Source organism: Schistocerca americana, chromosome 6 (genome assembly GCF_021461395.2).
Source record: "Schistocerca americana isolate TAMUIC-IGC-003095 chromosome 6, iqSchAmer2.1, whole genome shotgun sequence".
Classification (NCBI taxonomy): Eukaryota; Metazoa; Arthropoda; class Insecta; order Orthoptera; family Acrididae; genus Schistocerca; species Schistocerca americana.
The window spans coordinates 515,636,273-515,655,929 of NC_060124.1; positions in this window are offsets into that span (position 1 = coordinate 515,636,273).

Below are 19,657 nucleotides of genomic sequence, written 5' to 3' on the forward strand. Positions count from 1 at the left end.
AAACGGGAAGCCCCAAGCGTCTAGCTCCAACTACCGTTCGTCATCCAAAGTCTGTTAATTCCCGTCGTGCGGGTATAATCACGCCGGAAAACTTTCCACATGAATCACCTGAGCACAAATGAAATCTCTGCCTACGCACTGCGCTTTTATACCTTGTGCACCCGATAGCGTTGCCATCTGTACGATCATACCGCCATCGAATGCAATGTGTGATCCCAGTGTACAGCATCCACAAAATCCTGGAGGGAAAAATAAGATTTGAAGACCATGAAAGAAGTACTCAGATTGAAGAGTAGGATAGTGATGCATTCCTTTGCTTCTACGATTCAGTATACAGGGTGTAAATTTTAACTTGACAAACCAGAATAACTCGAAAAATAAGCTTCACATTCTTGGTAGTTGGCGCTGAAATTCAAGAAAATCCATGTCCTCATTTTTCCGTGGAAAATGGTTACGAATCAATAAAAAATACTAATTTAATTCGTAAATTTTTATTGGCTAGAACTAAAACTCTCACTCTCTCCCCATAGTGTGGGGGTTTGAGAGAGATGAATTAGAGTTTTACAAACGTAACTTGCGGAAAAAATTAATATGTGGGTCAACATTCGTAAAACTCAAATTCCTCTCTCTCAATCCCCCATCAGATTGGGAAGAGAAGGAGAGTTTTAGTTTTAAGGAATCAAAATTTACGAAGTAAGTAAGTATGTTTTTATTGATCTGTAACCATTTTCCTCGAAAAAATGAGAACATGGATTTTTTTGAATTATTACCAAGAATCAAAACAAATGTTTAAGGCAATACGTACATAGTTTTTTTTTACATAGAATGTGATACTGCAATAAAAATGGGGATTCCTATTTGAAATTTTAAAGTTGCCTCCCACCCAACCCCCAGGGGGCTGGGGCGGCGGGATAATTTTAGCACCAGCAGATGTCCCCCTCGAAAATAATCAACTTTGTAGTCTACACATTTTTTTCGTGTGAAGCTTATTTTTCGAGTTATTCTGGTCTGTCAACATAAAATTTACACCCTGTATACATCGAAGGAGCAATGACGGAAATAAAAGGAAGAAATGGGATTAAAATTCAGGGCGAAAGGATAGCCGTGATAAGATTCGCTGATGGCATTGCTGTCCTTAATGAGGATGTGTTGAAAGAAATGAAGAGTCTAATAACTGCAGAAAATGAACTGAGCATAAACCGAAAAGAGACAAATAGCGAAAAGCCTAACATTAAAATTGGTCATCACGAGGTAGACGCAAATAAGGAATTCAAATATGCTAGAAGCACAATAAATCAAGACGAACGAAGCTAGGAGAACGTATAAAGCAGACAAGCACAGACGAAGAGGGCATTCTTGGCCAAGAGAATTCTACTGGTATCAAACACAGGCCTTAAATTCAGGAAGAAATTTCTGAGAATGTGTGTTTGGAGCACGTCATTGTTTGGTAGTGAGTCATGGACAGTGGGAAAATCGAAACCGAACAGAATTGAAGAATTTGCGATGTGGTGCTACAGGAGAGCGTTGAAAATAAGGTAGATTGAGAAGATGAGGAATGAGGGGTATCACAAAGAAGGTTCAAATGGTTCAAATAGCTCTGAGCACTATGGGACTTAACTGCTAAGGTCATCAGTCTCCTATAACTTAGAACTGCCTAAACCTAACTAACCTAAGGACATCACACACATCCATGCCCGAGGCAGGATTGGAACCTGCGACCGTAGCGGTCGCTCGGTTCCAGACTGTATCGCCTAGAACCGCTCAGCCATGCCCCCCCCCCCCCAAAAAGAAGGTAAAGTATGGAAAACATTGACATGAAAAGGATACCGAATGACAGGACATGTGTTAAGCCGTCAGGGATTAGCCTCCATACAGGGAACTATGGAGTTCAGCCTACCTAGTATAGACTGGGATGTCTATGGATTCATTACAGGTGGTACAGACAAGCCGTCGTGTGAATTACTTTTGAACACATTATCCGAAAACTTTCTTGAGCAGCTAAATCGACAGCCAACGCGTAATGGAAATATTTTAGATCTGGTAGCCACGAACAGACCAGAACTCATCGACGGTGTCAATGTTGAGACAGGGATTAGTGATCATGAGGTTGTCATTACGACTATGGTTACGGAAGTTAAAAAGTCGGCCAAGAAGGCTAGGAGAATATTCTTACTAGAAAGAGCAGATAAGCAGTTGTTAGCATCCCACTTAGTAAATGAATCGACTCCATTTACTTCCGGTACGATGGACGTGGAAGAATTATGGGCAAATTTTAAACACATTGTAAATCACGCATTGGACAAGTATGTGCCGAAAAAGTGGGTTACGGACGGAAAAGACCCACCGTGGTTAAACAGCGCAATTCGGAGAGTGTTCAGGAAGCAAAGGCATTTGCACTCGCGGTACAAGAAAGATCGGGAGAATGAGGACAGGCAAAAGTTAGTAAAAAGAGCAATGCGCGAAGCATTCAACCACTACCACCGTCATACCTTAGCAAAAGATCTTGCTGAACACCCTAGGAAATTCTGGTCTTACTTAAAATCAGTAAGCGGGTCGAAGGCTTCCATCGAGTCACTCACTGATCAGTCTGGCCTGGCAACGGAAGACAGCAAAACGGAAGCTGAAATTTTAAATTTAGCATTTGAGAAATCCTTCACGCAGGAGGATCGTACAAACATACCGCCGTTTGAGTCTCGTACAGATTCCCGTATGGAGGACGTAGTGATAGACATCCCTGGGGTTGTTAAGCAGCTGAATGGATTGAAAATAAACAAATCGCCAGGTCCTGATGCGATTGCAATTCGGTTTTACAGAGAGTACTCTACTGCATTGGCTCCTTACTTAGCTTGCATTTATCGCCAATCTCTTGCCCAACGTAAAGTCCCGAACGACTGGAAAAAAGCGCGGGTGACGCCTGTATATGTGAAGGGTAGAAGCACGGATCCTCAAAATTACAGACCAATATCCTTAACATCGATTTGTTGCATGATTCTCGAACATATTCTCAGTTCGAATATAATGAATTTCCTCGAGACAGAGAAGTTAATGTCCATGCATCAGCACGGCTTTAGAAAGCATCGCTCCCGCGAAACGCAAATCGCCCTTTTTTCACATGATATCTTGCGAACCATGAATGAAGGGTATCAGACGGATGCCATATTCCTTGACTTCCGGAAAGCGTTTGACTCGGTGTCCCACTGCAGACTCCTAACTAAGGTACGAGCATATGGGATTGGTTCCCAAGTATGTGAGTGGCTCGAGGATTTCTTAAGTAATAGAACCCAGTACGTTGTCCTCGATGGTGAGTGTTCATAGGAGGTGAGGGTATCATCTGGAGTGCCCCAGGGAAGAGTGGTAGATGCAGGTGTAGAACTACAGGTGGCTATAACTGTAGGGGAAGCCAGAGATTGGATAACATACACCAAATAGCTGTTGTTTTCTAGCTACATAAATGATCTTTTGGATAGGATGGATAGCAATGTGCGGCTGTTTGCTGATGATGCTGTGGTGTACGGGAAGGTGTCGTCGTTGAGTGACTGTAGTAGGATACAAGGTGACTTGGACAGGATTTGTGATTGGTGTAAAGAATGGCAGCTAACTCTAATTATAGATAAATGTAAATTAATGCAGATGAATAGCAAGAAGAATCCCGTAATGTTTGAATACTCCATTAGTAGTGTAGCGCTTGACACGGTCACGTCGATTAAATATTTGGGCGTAACATTGCAGAGCGATATGAAATGGGAAAAGTATGTAATGACAGTTGTGGGGAAGGCGGATAGTCGTCTTCGGTTCATTGGTAGAATTTTGGGAAGATGTGGTTCATCTGTAAAGGAGACCGCTTATAAAACACTAATACGACCTATTCTTGAGTACTGCTCGAGCGTTTGGGATCCCTATCAGGTCGGATTGAGGGAGGACATAGAAGCAATTCAGAGGCGAGCTGCTAGATTTGTTACTAGTAAGCTTGATCATCACGCGAGTATTACGGAAAGGCTTCAGTAACTCGGGTGGGAGTCTCTAGAGGAAAGGAGGCGTTCTTTTCGTGAATCGCTACTGAGGAAATTTAGAGAACCAGCATTTGAGGCTGAATGTAGTACAATTTTACTGCCGACAACTTACATTTCACGGAATGACCACAAAGATAAGAGAGATTAGGGCTCGTACAGAGGCATATAGGCAGTCATTTTTCTCTCGTTCTGTTTGAGAGTGGAACAGGGAGAGAAGATGCTAGTTGTACGAGGTACCCTCCGCCACGCACCGTATGGTGGATCGCGGAGTATGTCTGTAGATGCAGGTGTAGAACTACAGGTGGCTATAACTGTAAGGGAAGCCAGAGATTGGATAACATACACCAAATAGCTTAGGACGCAGGGTGCATGTGGTACTCTGAAATGAAGACATTGGCGCAGAAGCGGAGTTCGTGGCGGGTCGCATCAAGCCAATCAGAAGACTGATGACTCGATAAAGACTGCTAGTAAAAGTAGTAGTTGTAGTTACATTTATCCTTTGATCCCTTTACAATGACATTTTACACGTCATATCTTACAGTTACAGGAGGAGAGAAAAGAATCACATTTTGAGGTATTTAGATACTTAGAGGTCTAATTTGACAATGCTGAGGAGTATGGTCGGCCGGAGATCCCACTTGGAATTTACCAAAAGCAATGTAGAGGAATTGTAGAAAACCTAAACCAGAATAGTCGGGTGAGGACATGCACGCCCGTCCTTACGATACGAGGCCAGCGTGATTAGGACAGTGCAACTTCATTCGATATGTGCCTAGTGTAGAATACTGTTTTGCAAAGGCGTTATTCAATAATCTGAGAAAGTTAGCACTGCATTGTTCACTCACTTATAAGTACTGATGAACACACAAACTACACGTACGTTATTCCATAATGTAAAATTAGACCACCAGCTGACACCAGTGCAATGGTGACGATGTTTGTGAGCCGGAACTCCCCACATGATTGCCTAACAAATTTACTCATTTACTCATTTTTTAAAATAATCAGTATTTTCAAAAGATGTTTGCAATGAGCCTGGTTACTTGGCTAATGTTCTTCTGGTCCTTTTCTCTTGTATGAAAGCTGTGTTACTGCTCCTTATATTTGTTTTCCATAGGTAAGAAATGAGCGTGCTCACGAATACTATGTAAGTAAAAGACCCTGACTATTCCACGCTAATGACAGAACACTTAGTGCCTAACCAGGTCACGCCATTCAGTTTTCACGTATCTTTGCGTATTCACATCACTTCACTTGACAAATAATTTTCCTTTTTAGAAATGCTGTGTTTCCTTACCCAACCTGTACAGTTACATTATAAATTTAATTTAGTCATTTTCTCATTTCAAACTGAAATTCAAGCCAGTGTAAGTTTATTGCAAATTGACCAACTGCAAACTTCATTCAGGTTTTAATTTGTTTTCTCTGCAAGGAGTTATTTTTTCTTTCCGTGGCTATAATGTTGCTGTGTCCGCCCCCGATAGCTGAGTGGTCAGCGTGACTGAATTTCACTCCTAAGGGCCCGGGTTCGATTCCCGACTGGGTCGGCGATATTCTCCGCACAGGGACTGGGTGTTGTGTTGTCCTAATCATCATCATTTCATCCCCATCGACACGCAAGTCGCCGAAGTGGCGTCAAATCGAAAGATTTGCACTCGGCGAACGGTCTACCTGACGGGAGGCCCTAGCCACACGACATTTATTTTATGTTGCTGTCATCAGCGGCGACAATTTTGGAAATATCATTGACTTGTATCACGAACGCTATTGGTCTTAATATGATGTCCTGAGTATGAATGCGTTTTTGTTCCGATAACTATACTAAACATTCATATTGGCAAATGTACTAGACCTAAAACAGAATTGTGCACGTCCAGTGTTTTTAATTCTACCTACGTTTATCACTAAGGGCTACTTTGATTGGAGCAGACATTTTCGTTTTGTAGCAGATAATTGAGGAAATAAGACAATTTGGCCGACAATCACACAGGTTTTATAAACACCACTGAAGCTTTTGGCACTGTCTACAGAAGCAAATCCGCTTCCGTAACTGTGTTTGAGTGGTTGTATTCAAGCCATCGGCAGCAGGTTCAAACCCTGATGGCGTTTTACAGTCAGTTCATGGCCCGCAAGATGAGGTGAGGTGTTAGTGTCAAGTTCATTATCACCAGACATTGGGCGGACATCCTGGATTCTGCTACAAGTCACTCACAGTGTCTCGCGAAGTAAGGGCGTAGCAGACGGTTGATGGTAATCAATGCCGACATTGAGATTGACGGCCCTCTTGATGCTACTCGAGAGGAGTAAGCTGCATGCCACTTCCTTCCCTTTATTCTTCGCAAGACGAAACAACGCTACAGTTTAAAGCACACAGACCACTCTCACCTAAGCTACACAGATGCGTAGTTCATATTACATAACAAGTGGGAGGACGACAACGGTTAACCACCTCGACTTGGACCTTTCCCAGTACGACAAAAATGGTTCACATGGCTCTAAGCACTATGGGACTTAACATCTGAGGTCATCAGTCCCCCAGAACTTAGAACTACTTAAAGCTAACTAACCTAAGGACATCACACACATCCATGCCCGAGGCAGGATTCGAACCTGCGACCGTAGCGGTCGCGCGGTTCCAGACTAAAGTGCCTAGAACCGCTTGGCTACAAAGGCCGACCCCGGTACGACAAATGTGAGGTTCAATATCTGCCCCGAACACACTTTTTTGCGTTTTGGGCTTATTTTGCCGTAACAGAAGCAAGCATTGCCCAATAATATCACTTAGTAGATATCTAAGGATCTTAATGAAAGCTATAACAAATTTTATGCATAGAATAAGAAATTACCATAGACGCTGGATAAGCAACGATATAAAAATAAGAGAAACAAAAGCTGCAGAAATTTTAACAAGCAGTTGTGTACAGCAAGGGTGTCTAACATTGTCTGTACGTTTAATATTCATGTAAATGGTACAAATCAAAAGAAGAGGTGCTATGTTGATAATGGAATAAGGTTACCAGAATGAAATTATTTAAATACGATTTTTCTTTTGTGCTGACGATGCCCTGATTATCCAAGAGATGGAAGATGATTTACGTGAAGCAACGCAACTAACTAGCATGGGGGTATATGGAGAATGCGATGTTTGGAATTTTAAACAAAATACTGAAGTGATTATTTTCCCTGGCAAGTATCCACTGGTAACTAAAGTCGTCATAGGTAGCACTGTTCTAGAATAACTTTCAAGCTCCAACACTTGGATTTTAAATCGCCTGTAATAGCTAAACTTTGTCACGAAACTGACGAAGTTGGGAATATATGGTGTGCTATACAATGGAAACTAAGAAACAAAGACGGAGCAGGAGAATAAAGTTTTATGAAACTACGACCCTCCGAGAGCTTCAGCAGGTTAGCGAGTACTGTGTCGCAGTAAAGAGAACGTTAAGTAGAATACAGAGCACAGAAATTATCTCACTGAGAAGAACAAGAGGCTGCTGTAGAGCAGGTCATACATGAGACGAAACAGTCGGTTAAAAATTAAATATAGTGAGAGCAATTAAAAGAAAAAGAAATTGAAAACTTATAAAATGGATAACATTCCAGGAGCTAAATAGTTAAATGAGAGTAGTTTCCGTCTCTTTATGCCAGAAAATACGAGTATCTCCGCGACAGATTTTTCAACACATTCCAACTCGCCTTTAAGGTGCATGAACGATGTTGAACAATCTATCGTGTCCTTCCATTACAAAACCAACTGCTTGCATGAAACTCACTGCGAAGCTGAATCTACCAAGCTTTTATTATAACATCTGAAAGTCTGAATCTAAATACGGATTTCCTACAACATCTCTAGTGTTAGAATTGCTGATCAGTTGCTAACACATAAGTTTTCTAGACCAGTTCCTCAGTCTTTTTCTTCACCGTTTGGAATGAATTCTTAAAAAAAAATTATAATTATTTTAAGTCTGCAAGAATTACAAATTACCTCGCATGACTTCCTCCACAAATCTGTTTCTTCCTAGAACAGTTTTCCACATACAAGCGTCGATTGCAAGTTCCATATGCAGTGAGCTCTCATATGAAAGCCTTTGGTAAATGTTATCGCTGTACTTGAACTCAAGCAGAAATGTTGTTGTTGTGGTCTTCAGTCCTGAGACTGGTTTGATGCAGCTATCCATGCTACCTTATCCTGTGCAAGCTTCTTCATCTCCCAGTACTTACTGCAACTTACATCCTTCTGAATCTGCTTAGTGTATTCATCTCTTGGTCTCCCTCTACGATTTTTACCCTCCACGCATCCCTCCAATACTAAATTTGTGATCCCTTGATGCCTCAGGACATGTCCTACCAACCGGTCCCTTCTTCTCGTCAAGTTCTGCCACAAACTCCTCCCCAATTCTGTTCAATACCTCCTCATTAGTTATGTTATCTACCCATCTCATTTTCAGCATTCTTCTGTAGCACCACATTTCGAAAGCTTCTATTCTCTTCTTGTCCAAACTATTTATCGTCCATGTTTCACTTCCATACATGGCTACACTCCATACAAATACTTTCAGAAACGACTTCCTGACACTTAAATCTATACTCGATGTTAACAAATTTCTCTTCTTCAGAAATGCTTTCCTTGCCATTGCCAGTCTACATTTTATATCTTCTCTACTTCGACATCAGTTATTTTGCTCCCCAAATAGCAAAACTCCTTTACTACTTTAAGTGTCTCATATCCTAATCTAATTCCCTCAGCATCACCCGACTTAATTCGACTACATTCCATTATCCTCGTATTCCTTTTGTTGACGTTCATCTTATATCCTCCTTTCAAGACACTATCCATTCCGTTCAACTGCTCTTCCAAGTCCTTTGCTGTCTCTGACATAATTACAATGTCATCGGCGAACCTCAAAGTTTTTATTTCTTCTCCATGGATTTTAATACCTACTCCGAATTTTTCTTTTGTTTCCTTTACTGCTTGCTCAATATACAGATTGAATAACATCGGGGAGAGGCTACAACCCTGTCTCACTCCCTTCCGAACTACTGCTTGCCTTTGATGCCCATCGACTCTTATAACTGCCATCTGGTTTCTGTACAAATTTTAAATAGCCTTTCGCTCCCTGTATTTTACCCCTGCCACCTTCAGAATTTGAAAGAGAGCATTCCAGTCAACGTTGACAAAAGCTTTCTCTAAGTCTACAAATGCTAGAAACGTAGTCTCATATTTCAGTAGTACTTGGAGAGAGGACGACCCCTTCTTACTACTTCATACACAACAGAAAACACAGATAGGCTGCAGAGGTCTATGGCAGCTGTGCTCATACTGAAGCTGAACAGCGACAGAAGTAATTAGAGAACACATAATAAATACTATAAACAGTAGTTTTACTTAACTTGCAGCTTTCTCCAAGCATTTCGAAGGAATTTTATAAAAGAAGAAACAGCAATAAAGTCCAGCTATTAGAAGAAGCAAAGTGAAGAGTGTTGTGCAGTTTGAGGCTCCCATTACTAATACATGTGTAAACTGACGAAGGTTGACTAATACTGAAGCCTATCGAAGACTACAAGTGACACAGGGCGTAGTAACTACCGCCGGCCTTTCTATCGCGGTGGTAGAGGGCACTTGTAGCAGGAGCTGCTGAAGGTATGCCTCAGCAGACACGCATCACTGGATCCACCGGGTCCCCGCGTGACTGCTGTCGATGTCTGTTGTAATTGTGCCTTTCCATTACCAGGTATGAGGTAGCAGAAAGAGTGGTATTAATATATGATACCGTGTTACAGATCACTGTTATGTGTTCAGTTAAATCTAGCAAGTGAAGGTAAAAACATGTTGACTTACAATGACTAACGACTTTTTTATGCCTATCGTTTTGTCACATAACTAGAAGTAGGGGGGAGTGTTGTACCTTGATACTGTTTTCCCAATTTCGTCTCTAGCCAGCCGTGTAACAGAAGTTTAATACATTTGCTTGTCTGACTTTTAAACAATAGCATTCACTTTTTATGTGCTGCAGTCTTTTCTAAAATACTGTGAGACGCCGGTGATAACACATTACAGAACGCATCTATTTCCTCAGTTCAGTCTAGCAAGTGAAGATAAAAGGGTATTAACTTACAATGGCTTCTGTCCCTGTAATGGAAGTTTAATACATTTTCTTATTCGATTTTTTAGGAAATAACATTCATTTTTTATGTGCTGTACTCTTTTCTGAAATTAAAGAAATAACTTCGGAAAATTAAGGTTTTTGAAACGTGAAAACCAGTTCCAAGGTACAACATAGTCATGTACCTAGGAACAAATATTCAATTGAAACTTAAAGGAGTTGGAGTCGAGAAAATCTTCTCAGTGTAATATTTAATCATCTGTCTGTTACATTATTACTCTACTAAACGTCAATAACCAGTAAGTGAAATGAAGTTAAGAAGAATTTCTATGAAATAAATGTTGCAAGTAAAAGATATTTTGAAATAGAAGCTACTGGAAACTAAAAGCAGTTTCAGTTTTTGAAGACATTTGAAATTATTAAGGTATTAAAGAAACTCATTTAATTAGCAAGTATCACATGTTCTATCGTAAAAGACCTTCTGTTTCAAGGTAAGCCGGCCGGAGTGGCCGAGCGGTTCTAGGTGCTTCAGTCCGGAACCGCGCTGCTGCTGCGGTCGCAAGTTCGAATCCTGCCTCGGCCATGGTTGTGTGTGATGTCCTTAGGTTAGTTGGATTTAAGTAGTTCTAAGTTCTAGGGGACTGATGACCTCAGAAGTTAAGTCCCATAGTGCTCAGAGCCATTTGATCAATTTTTGGTTCAAGGTACTCGGCCAACGAAGTCTGGGTTAACTGTCCACGTGTCCCATAAATAGATCTAAAATATATAGCATTTTACTCATCATAAAATTCTTTATCCAAATAATTAACAATATATGTCAAACCTGTTTATTACATTGTACAGCACTTAACTGTGTAGCACACGAAGTATCTGCAATACAACAAAAGCTGCAGAAAACGGCGGAAACTTCTTTTGGAGATCTGTAGAGTACATTCTTTCACGTGATTGTGGAATCGGTCTCTGAGCTGAAGTACCGACCAAAAAACATCTCGTGCTCCTACGTACACTATCCTCCCGATATAACACGCTCTCCTTCCCTCCAGCCTCTGTCCGAGGCCGCTGCTTCACTGACTTTACAGTCAGCTGGATTGTACTCGAAATTGTTCTCAGACAATACAGTGACTGCTTTGCTCCAGCCAAGCTAATCGGCTACTACATTCCTTGATCTACAACTTTCTGCGGCTGCACTCCATCCAAATCCTAAATAAACGACAAATACACTTTCTCACAAGCTCACACACTCGTACATTCAAGACATGCAGAATATAAAATAAAAAGTAATGAATTACAGTAATAATGATTAACTATGTAGCTGAAAAGAGTGTATGCTATTTTACGTTCAGTTTCTCAACTGAATGCGGTAAACGAAAAGTAATAATTTTTATTATGAACGGGTGTGTTATTAAATTCGTATATTACTATGCAGGTTTAAATTAAAATACTTTCAATTTTTAATCAGCAAAGATTAACTTTCCCATTTGACCTCAATCGTAAAATCACCTGATAGGAATGAACTAAAATAAATTCAAGGGTTTTCTCAAGGGCCCTGAATTTATACGTGTACTTGTATACAATATATGTATATGTTCATCTCCGAGCTAAATAGCGCCTTGTGTGTGTGTGTGTGTGTGTGTGTGTGAGTGTGTGTGTGTGTGTGTGTGTGTGTGTGTGTGTGTGTGTCTTTACAGCACGTGTTTTGATGCGATTTTCGTGTTATTTAGAAGTGTATTATGGATAATATAATCTGTAAACGTTTTAGAGAGCCTTGGTACCATAATTCTGGTCAGTAAATATTGCAACGGTCCTCGAAAGTTAATTTTGTACACAACCTCTCCTAACCCTTGCTCAAATGCAAACAGCTAGCAGTATTAGGCTGTTAAAAGTGTCGATTATATTTTTGTAGTGTAGAACGCAATACATTCACTTCTTCCCCCCTAAAATGTGCTTCCTAAGGAAAAACATTATTGAAATCATAAAAAGACGTGATGTCTGTTCGTTCTGTGTATGTTAGACGTGGAGATACCGTTGTAACACTTGAGAAGCATTATAGAACAAGTTACAGTCAGAAACATTTAATTTGGAGGCATATCGCGTGTTACACTAAGTGTAGCCCTAAGAATTGGAGTGAATTGCATTCTTCCAATAAGTGGCAGTAATTCATACACTTTATCTATTTGTGTGCTTGCATACTAAACATTGTATTTTAGCCAACATGTGTGTTCTGCTCTTACAAACTTGCTAAGGTTAGTTTTACTACATTGCGTCATTTAGGTCAGATATGGAAATGCCAATTGTCTGTTCAACATGTTATTTGTAACTAGTTAGGCATCAAAATAGCATTGGGAACTTAATTTGAGAGTTCACGATCATGGTTTTAGAGACCAGTTTGACGGATGTGTATGCGTGCGTGTGTGTGTGTGAAAAATAACATTATGATATTTGATGTTAACATTGCATTTTAGAAATTTATGACGCATTTTTGCAGACATTTTGATTAATATTCTGACACTCTACAAGCATCATAGAAAAGTTTAGATGTGGAAAATATTTAATTTGAGGGACCATTGTGGCTTACACAGTGTATGGTACGGAAATCGAAATTTGGATGTTCACTAGTGCTACCTAACCTGCAAGTTCGGGTATTAGAAATTGTGTGTGTGTGTACTCGTATATATGTATATGTGTGTGTGTGTTTTGTAGATGTACTGTACATGTCGCAACACATGATATTTTGGATAAATAATTTTGAAGATCACTCAAAAAAATTAGATCAATCGGATACTTTTGTGCATGACTAAGATTGCTGTATTGGGCCGGCCGCGGTGGTCTAGCGGTTCTAGGCGCTCAGACCGGAACCGCGCGACTGCTAGGGTCGCAGGTTCGAATCCTGCCTCGGGCATGGATGTGTGTGATGTCCTTAGGTTAGTTAGGTTTAAGTAGTTCTAAGTTCTAGGGAACTGATGACCACAGATGTTAAGTCCCATAGTGCTCAGAGCCATTTTTGCTGTTTTGGGGCTTTATTTTGATTGACTATTGCAACTTAATGGAAAATAAAATACTAGGCTGTGATTGGTTTTTCGTCTTAACTGCAGGTCAAATATTGGCCTCAAGCTCGAGGTGTAGCGGGGAATCAGGATGGCTTGTGAGGTTAGGTATGCTACAGGTTGAATGGGTTGCGTGTCGATTAGCGGGGTGACAGGTTGGTTCAAATGGCTCTGAGCACTATGGGACTTAACTTCTAAGGTCATCAGCCCCTTAGGACTTAGAACTACTTAAACCTAACTAATCTATGGACATCAAACACATCCATGCCCGAGGCAGGATTCGAACCTGCGACCGTAGCAGTCGCGCGGTTCCAGACTGAAGTGCCTAGAACCGCTCGGCCACACTGGCCGGCGCGGTGACAGATTGGTGGAGTGAGTTGGATGTCCAAGAATAAGTCATAGAAACAGCGGTTGCATAGACTCACTTATTTTGTGTGAAAATTATAGTAGCTGTATTGTTGCCACGTGCGTATCAGAGCCCCCACCAGAAACAGTTTGGTCTCCACCAAGTTAAGTGCGCTTAGTTCAGCAAGATGCTTCACGTAGTGGCCAGTGTGTGGCATCACCCTGTCAAATAAGTGGCAGCTGGGAAGAAGCTGCAACGTGAGCAACCACTAAGGCAACAGCGCAGCTTCAGGGCTCAGGCAGATATTGTGCGGAGCAGATATTGTGCGGACTCTACATCGTAACAGTGTTAGGTGGGGAGTGTTTTGATGTATGGTTGCCTAAGATATCGGTAGAGGTTGGGCCTGAACCACCACTCCCAACCGTGGAAAACAATTACGCTGTAGTCACTGCCAAATGCTTTGTGTATATTCGCTTTGTATTTTCGATTGCTTGTTTTTGTATCTTATTTTTAAATGAATGAAGAGACTAATGTAGTGCGTTAAGGGATTCGAATGTGACTCTCACCTCAAGAAAATGAATCATAACGATCCCTAGGACCATTATGTCAATACTGCTTTCTTGAAGGCACGGAACGTGGACATAGCATGAAGCCTTTCGATAGGGAAGGGCGGGGGGGGGGGGGGGGGGGGGCTTATTCCTCTGCACCACTTCTCACCACTCGGGCAGTCGAAGTTCTCATTTACACTGCTGGCCACCGTAAATGCAACACCCTGAAGGAAGCATCCGAATCAAGTGAAATTTACACCATGGGTTTGCAGCGATGAGATATGCAACTGATTAGAATTTCAGCGCAGACGCACATCACGCGCGCCTGTGGCGCCACCTCATAGCGCCATTTAAGGCTTGGCGATTTCGACGAGTGTACGTTCGGCACGTGTGTTTACATCTACATCTACGTCCATACTCCGCAAGCCACCTGACGGTGTGTGGCGGAGGGTACCTTCAGTACCTCTATCGGTTCTCCCTTCTATTCCAGTCTCGTATTGTTCGTGGAAAGAAGGACTGTCGGTATGCCTCTGTGTGGGCTCTAATCTCTCTGGTTTTATCCTCATGGTCTCTTCGCGAGATATACGTAGGAGGGAGCAATATACTGCTTGACTCTTCGGTGAAGGTATGTTCTCGAAACTTCAATAAAAGCCCGTACCGAGCTACTGAGCGTCTCTCCTGCAGAGTCTTCCACTGGAGTTTATCTATCATCTCCGTAACGCTTTCGCGATTACTAAATGATCCTGTAACGAAGCGCGCTGCTCTCCGTTGGATCTTCTCTATCTCTTCTATCAACCCTATCTGGTACGGATCCCACACTGCTGAGCAGTATTCAAGCAGTGGGCGAACAAGCGTACTGTAACCTACTTCCTTTGTTTTCGGATTGCATTTCCTTAGGATTCTTCCAATGAATCTCAGTCTGGCATCTGCTTTACCGACGATCAACATTATATGATCATTCCATTTTAAATCACTCCTAATGCGTACTCCCAGATAATTTATGGTATTAACTGCTTCCAGTTGCTGACCTGCTATTTTGTAGCTAAATGATAAAGGATCTATCTTTCTGTATATTCGCAGCACATTACACTTGTCTACATTGAGATTCAATTGCCATTCCCTGCACCATGCGTCAATTCGCTGCAGATCCTCCTGCATTACAATACAATTTTCCATTGTTACAACCTCTCGGTACACCACAGCATCATCTGCAAAAAGCCTCAGTGAACTTCCGATGTCATCCACCAGGTCATTTATGTATATTGTGAATAGCAACGGTCCTATGACACTCCCCTGCGGCACACCTGAAATCACTCTTACTTCGGAAGACTTCTCTCCATTGAGAATAACATGCTGCGTCCTGTTATCTAGGAACTCCTCAATCCAATCACACAATTGGTCTGATAGTCCATATGCTCTTACTTTGTTCATTAAACGACTGTGGGGTTGTTTCACAAGACGATCAGTTATGCCTCGTAGACAACAGCGAACATCGTTTGATCAAGTATCCGAGTTCGACAGAGGAAGGATAGTGGCTTACCGAGATTGTGGATTATCATACAGAGAAATCGCTAGTCGTGTTGGACGAAACCAAACAACTCTAATGCGGATATGTCCGTTGGATGCAGGAGGGTACGACGAACCGACGTGGTCGATTGCATTCACCTCAGTGCACCACTGCACGTGCTGATAGGCAAATTGTGCGCATGGCAGTGACGGATCGCTCAGTGACATCCCGAACCATAGCACAGCACATTGCGTCTGTAACGCATCATCCAGTGTCTGCGCGTACCATTCGAAGCCCTTTACAGCAGAGTGGTCTGTCCGCAAGACGTCCATTGCTTCGTCTACCATTGACGCAGAACCGCAGACGTCTCCGTCGCCAATGGTGTGATGACAGACGGATGTGGACGGCAGAATGGAATAACGTTGTCTTTACTGACGAGGCACGCTTCTGTCTGCAGCACCACGATGGTCGGATTCGAGTGTGGAGACACCGTGGAGAGAGGATGCTGGACAGCTGCATTATGCACCGTCACACTGGTCTTGCACCGGGTATTATGGTATGGGGCGGTATTGGATATTACTCTCGCACGCCTCTAGTACGCATTGCCGGTACTTTAAATAGCCGGCGCCACATATCCGAGGTGCTGGAGCCAGTTGTTCTTCCTTACCTTCAAGGCTCGGCCACAGCCTTATTTCAACAGGATAATGCGCGACCACACGTGGCACGCATTGTCCAAAGGTTCTTCGTCAATAACCAGATTGAATTGCTTCCCTGGCCGGCTCGCTCTCCGGATCTTTCACCGATAGAAAACATGTGCTCCATGGTTGCTCAACGAGTGACCCAGATTACATCCCCAGCTGCCACACTAGATGATCTTTGGCAACGTGTGGAAGCTGCTTGGGCTGCTGTACCCCAGGAACACATCCACCGTCTCTTTGACTCAATGCCGAGACGTGTGGCAGCGGTGATCTCCAACAATGGCGGCTACTCTGGCTACTGATTCTGGCAGGAACCACATGTCACAGACGTCTCTAAACGCAATCATTTGATACTTGGTCAACATGTTCTCTACAAAATAAGTTTTGTTGTGCTACCTCTTGTCTTTCTTGGTGTTGCATTTACGGTGGCCAGCAGTGTATTTATGGTCGAAGCCGGCTGCCACGATATACTGTCCGCGTAATAATCGGAACTCTGCTATGACTCCTGGGAAGTACGTCACACTGGCCAGAGTAGAACAAGGACTCAGAGCACTCTGTTAAGAAAGACTAAGGAGTCCAGTACAGTCTGTAGCGAAAGTGCCTGCACGGCAAGCCTGCAGCAGCAGAGTATGACCACACAGGGCAGACAGCAGTTGCTTCTTTTGTGCCTTACATAGGCCAGCCAGAAATTGCTCTGGTAACAGCACTGTAGGGCTTAACTGCTACTGTACCAAGAAGTATATAGCCTTGTCAAATCCTACTACTACTGATATTACTACTATCACTTGCGCATCCCCTTTATAGTCGGCCAGTGCTCGTAAAAGTCTTGCTACATCTACGCTGGTGTCTAGTATGTCCACCCAGGTTTGTATGATATTTAAGTCCCAGTCCTCCATACTGGTGGCCATCCTTATATTACTCGTCAGTTCCATCATAAGTGCTCATAGCATCTTGGTCTTGTTCAACTCTCCCTACTCAAGGTTCGTTAGCTGCACGGAGTGCCATTCAGATATGCCCTTATTACCTACCACGACTTCCTTCACCCACACTAAAGTGTCATTGCGTTACCACATTGCAACAGTATTTGTGATGCTAACTACTGTTTCTAACAGCGTGTCTTCTGCATTGAACAACACCCACATACGTCGTTGCAATATACGTGATACCAGATCCGCACTTTGCATTAACTGACCACGTAGACAATTGCAGGAGAGACATATTCGACATATTCTCCACACTCTCCATGCATCTCAGCAGTAAGATGCAGTTCCAAGAAAGCATATCCGGCCACTCTGCTTTATTACGTCCTTCCCATGCATTGTATGTTACAGAATATTTGATCAGGTAAACATCCGAAACCGAGGAACATATTAATAGAATAAAAAACCCGTTTAGGTTGCCACTAATTTATATTTATTGCACGACCGTTTCGAAGCGCAAAGCTTCACCTTCATATGCCACCTACTGCCAACAAGAGTTGGAGCTACTAGCATACAAGAACTATGGGGCTGACATAGCAAAATGAAAGGTAAAGCCGCCAAAACTGTCGTTCTCAAGCAATTATGCAAACATAAATATGTGGGTTAGTCAGTCATTTGGGTCATACCCACGTCAAACAAACGCATCGGACTGGAACGAAGACGTTAGCACAGAGGGAGGGATATGGACAAAAATCAACTCGATAACAAATAAACAAGTAAATGCGCTCACGCGTTGGACCAGCAACTGCAGCACTAACATCGACATTACGACAACAGTGCAGCCGGCCAGGAAACCAATTGACAGCAGGAATCAGTGAGGTGTGGAAACGAAATAGATAGCCGGAAAAGCGTGGGAATCAGTGGCTGACTGGTCTACATGCTTATAAGAGTGTGGTTCACACCATCGATACAAAATAGAACTACAAATATAACAATAAATATAATAACATAGAAACATGAGTGTCCGCCGGCCGCGGTGGCCGAGCGGTTCTAGGCGCTTCAGTTCGGAACCGCGAGACTGCTATGGTTGCAGGTTCAAATCCTACCTCGGGCATGGATGGGTGTGATGTCCTTAGGTTAGTTAGGTTTAAGTAGTTCTAAGTTCTAGAGGACTGATGACCTCAGATGTTACGTCCCATAGTGCTCAGAGCCATTTGAACCACGAGTGTTCAGCAGAAATGTCTACAAATCAACATGACAGAGTGCATCAGAACAAAAAGATAAAATACATCTAAAATAGGGATAGTATACAAAAACTGAGCAAGAAGACACGACAGCTGAAGTGTCGTAGGAGAATGACTCAATTGTTAAGGTTGGTGTTCATGTATAGGGTCGTCTTAAAAAAGCAAAATAAAATCGTAGTACAAAACGCTAAGTCCAGATTAAACTGAAATACAATAGAGGATTAGTAATGCAAACATGTAAATTAGAACGGTGAACCTCCATAGCACCAGTAGTAATAGAAGCAAACGAGAAGTGTAAGTAGGCTGTTTATGTTTTCTCTATGTAAGTAGGCTGTTTATGTTTTCTTATTGGCAACGTTACGTAGCGCTCAATATAAAAATCACTGGCTGTGCTGTGTGCAGTCTGTGGCTAGTTTGCATTGTTGTCTGCCATTGTAGTGTTGGGCAGCGGCAGCTGGATGTGAACAGCGCGTAGCGTTGCACAGTTGGAGGTGAGCCGCCAGCAGTGGTGGATGTGGGGAGAGAGATGGCGGAGATTTGTAATTTGTCATGAACTGCTATATTTCTACATGATGATATCAAGGTAAATACATTGTTTGTTCTCTATTAATATCTTTCATTTGCTAACTATCCCTCTCAGTAGTTAGTGCCTTCAGTAGTTTGAATCTTTTATTTAGCTGGCAGTAGTGGCGCTCGCTGTATTGCAGTAGCTTGAGCAGCGAAGATTTTTGTGAGGTAAGTGATTTGTGAAAGGTATAGTTTAATGTTAGTCAGGGCCATTCTTTTGTAGGGAATTTTGAAAGTCAGATTGCGTTGCGCTAACAAAATATTGTGTGTCAGGTTAAGCACAGTCATGTATAAATTGTTAAAAGGGGAAGTTTCATATGTCGACCCTTAGCCAAGGATACCTCACTGGAATCTTCTGATTTTTTGTTGTAGTTTGTGTAATTAGTGTAGCTTTTGTTTATTGCTAGCGCGTAATTGTAGAGAGAATCTCCTTTGTAGTTGTAGCCTTTCATTGTTGTACAGTAAAACAGTTGTGGTATGCATGTAGATTTGCACCAAGTATTTCGCAGCTGCAATTAACTAGATATTATTTTCAGTGCTATGTTCATGTGTTCTTTTATTTTTGATCTTCAAATTGTGTTTTTCTGTGTTGTCGTGTGAAATACTGTGACAATAATGGCGTGTGAAAAACGTAATACTAGGCTCCAAAGTAAACTGAGAAATGACAGT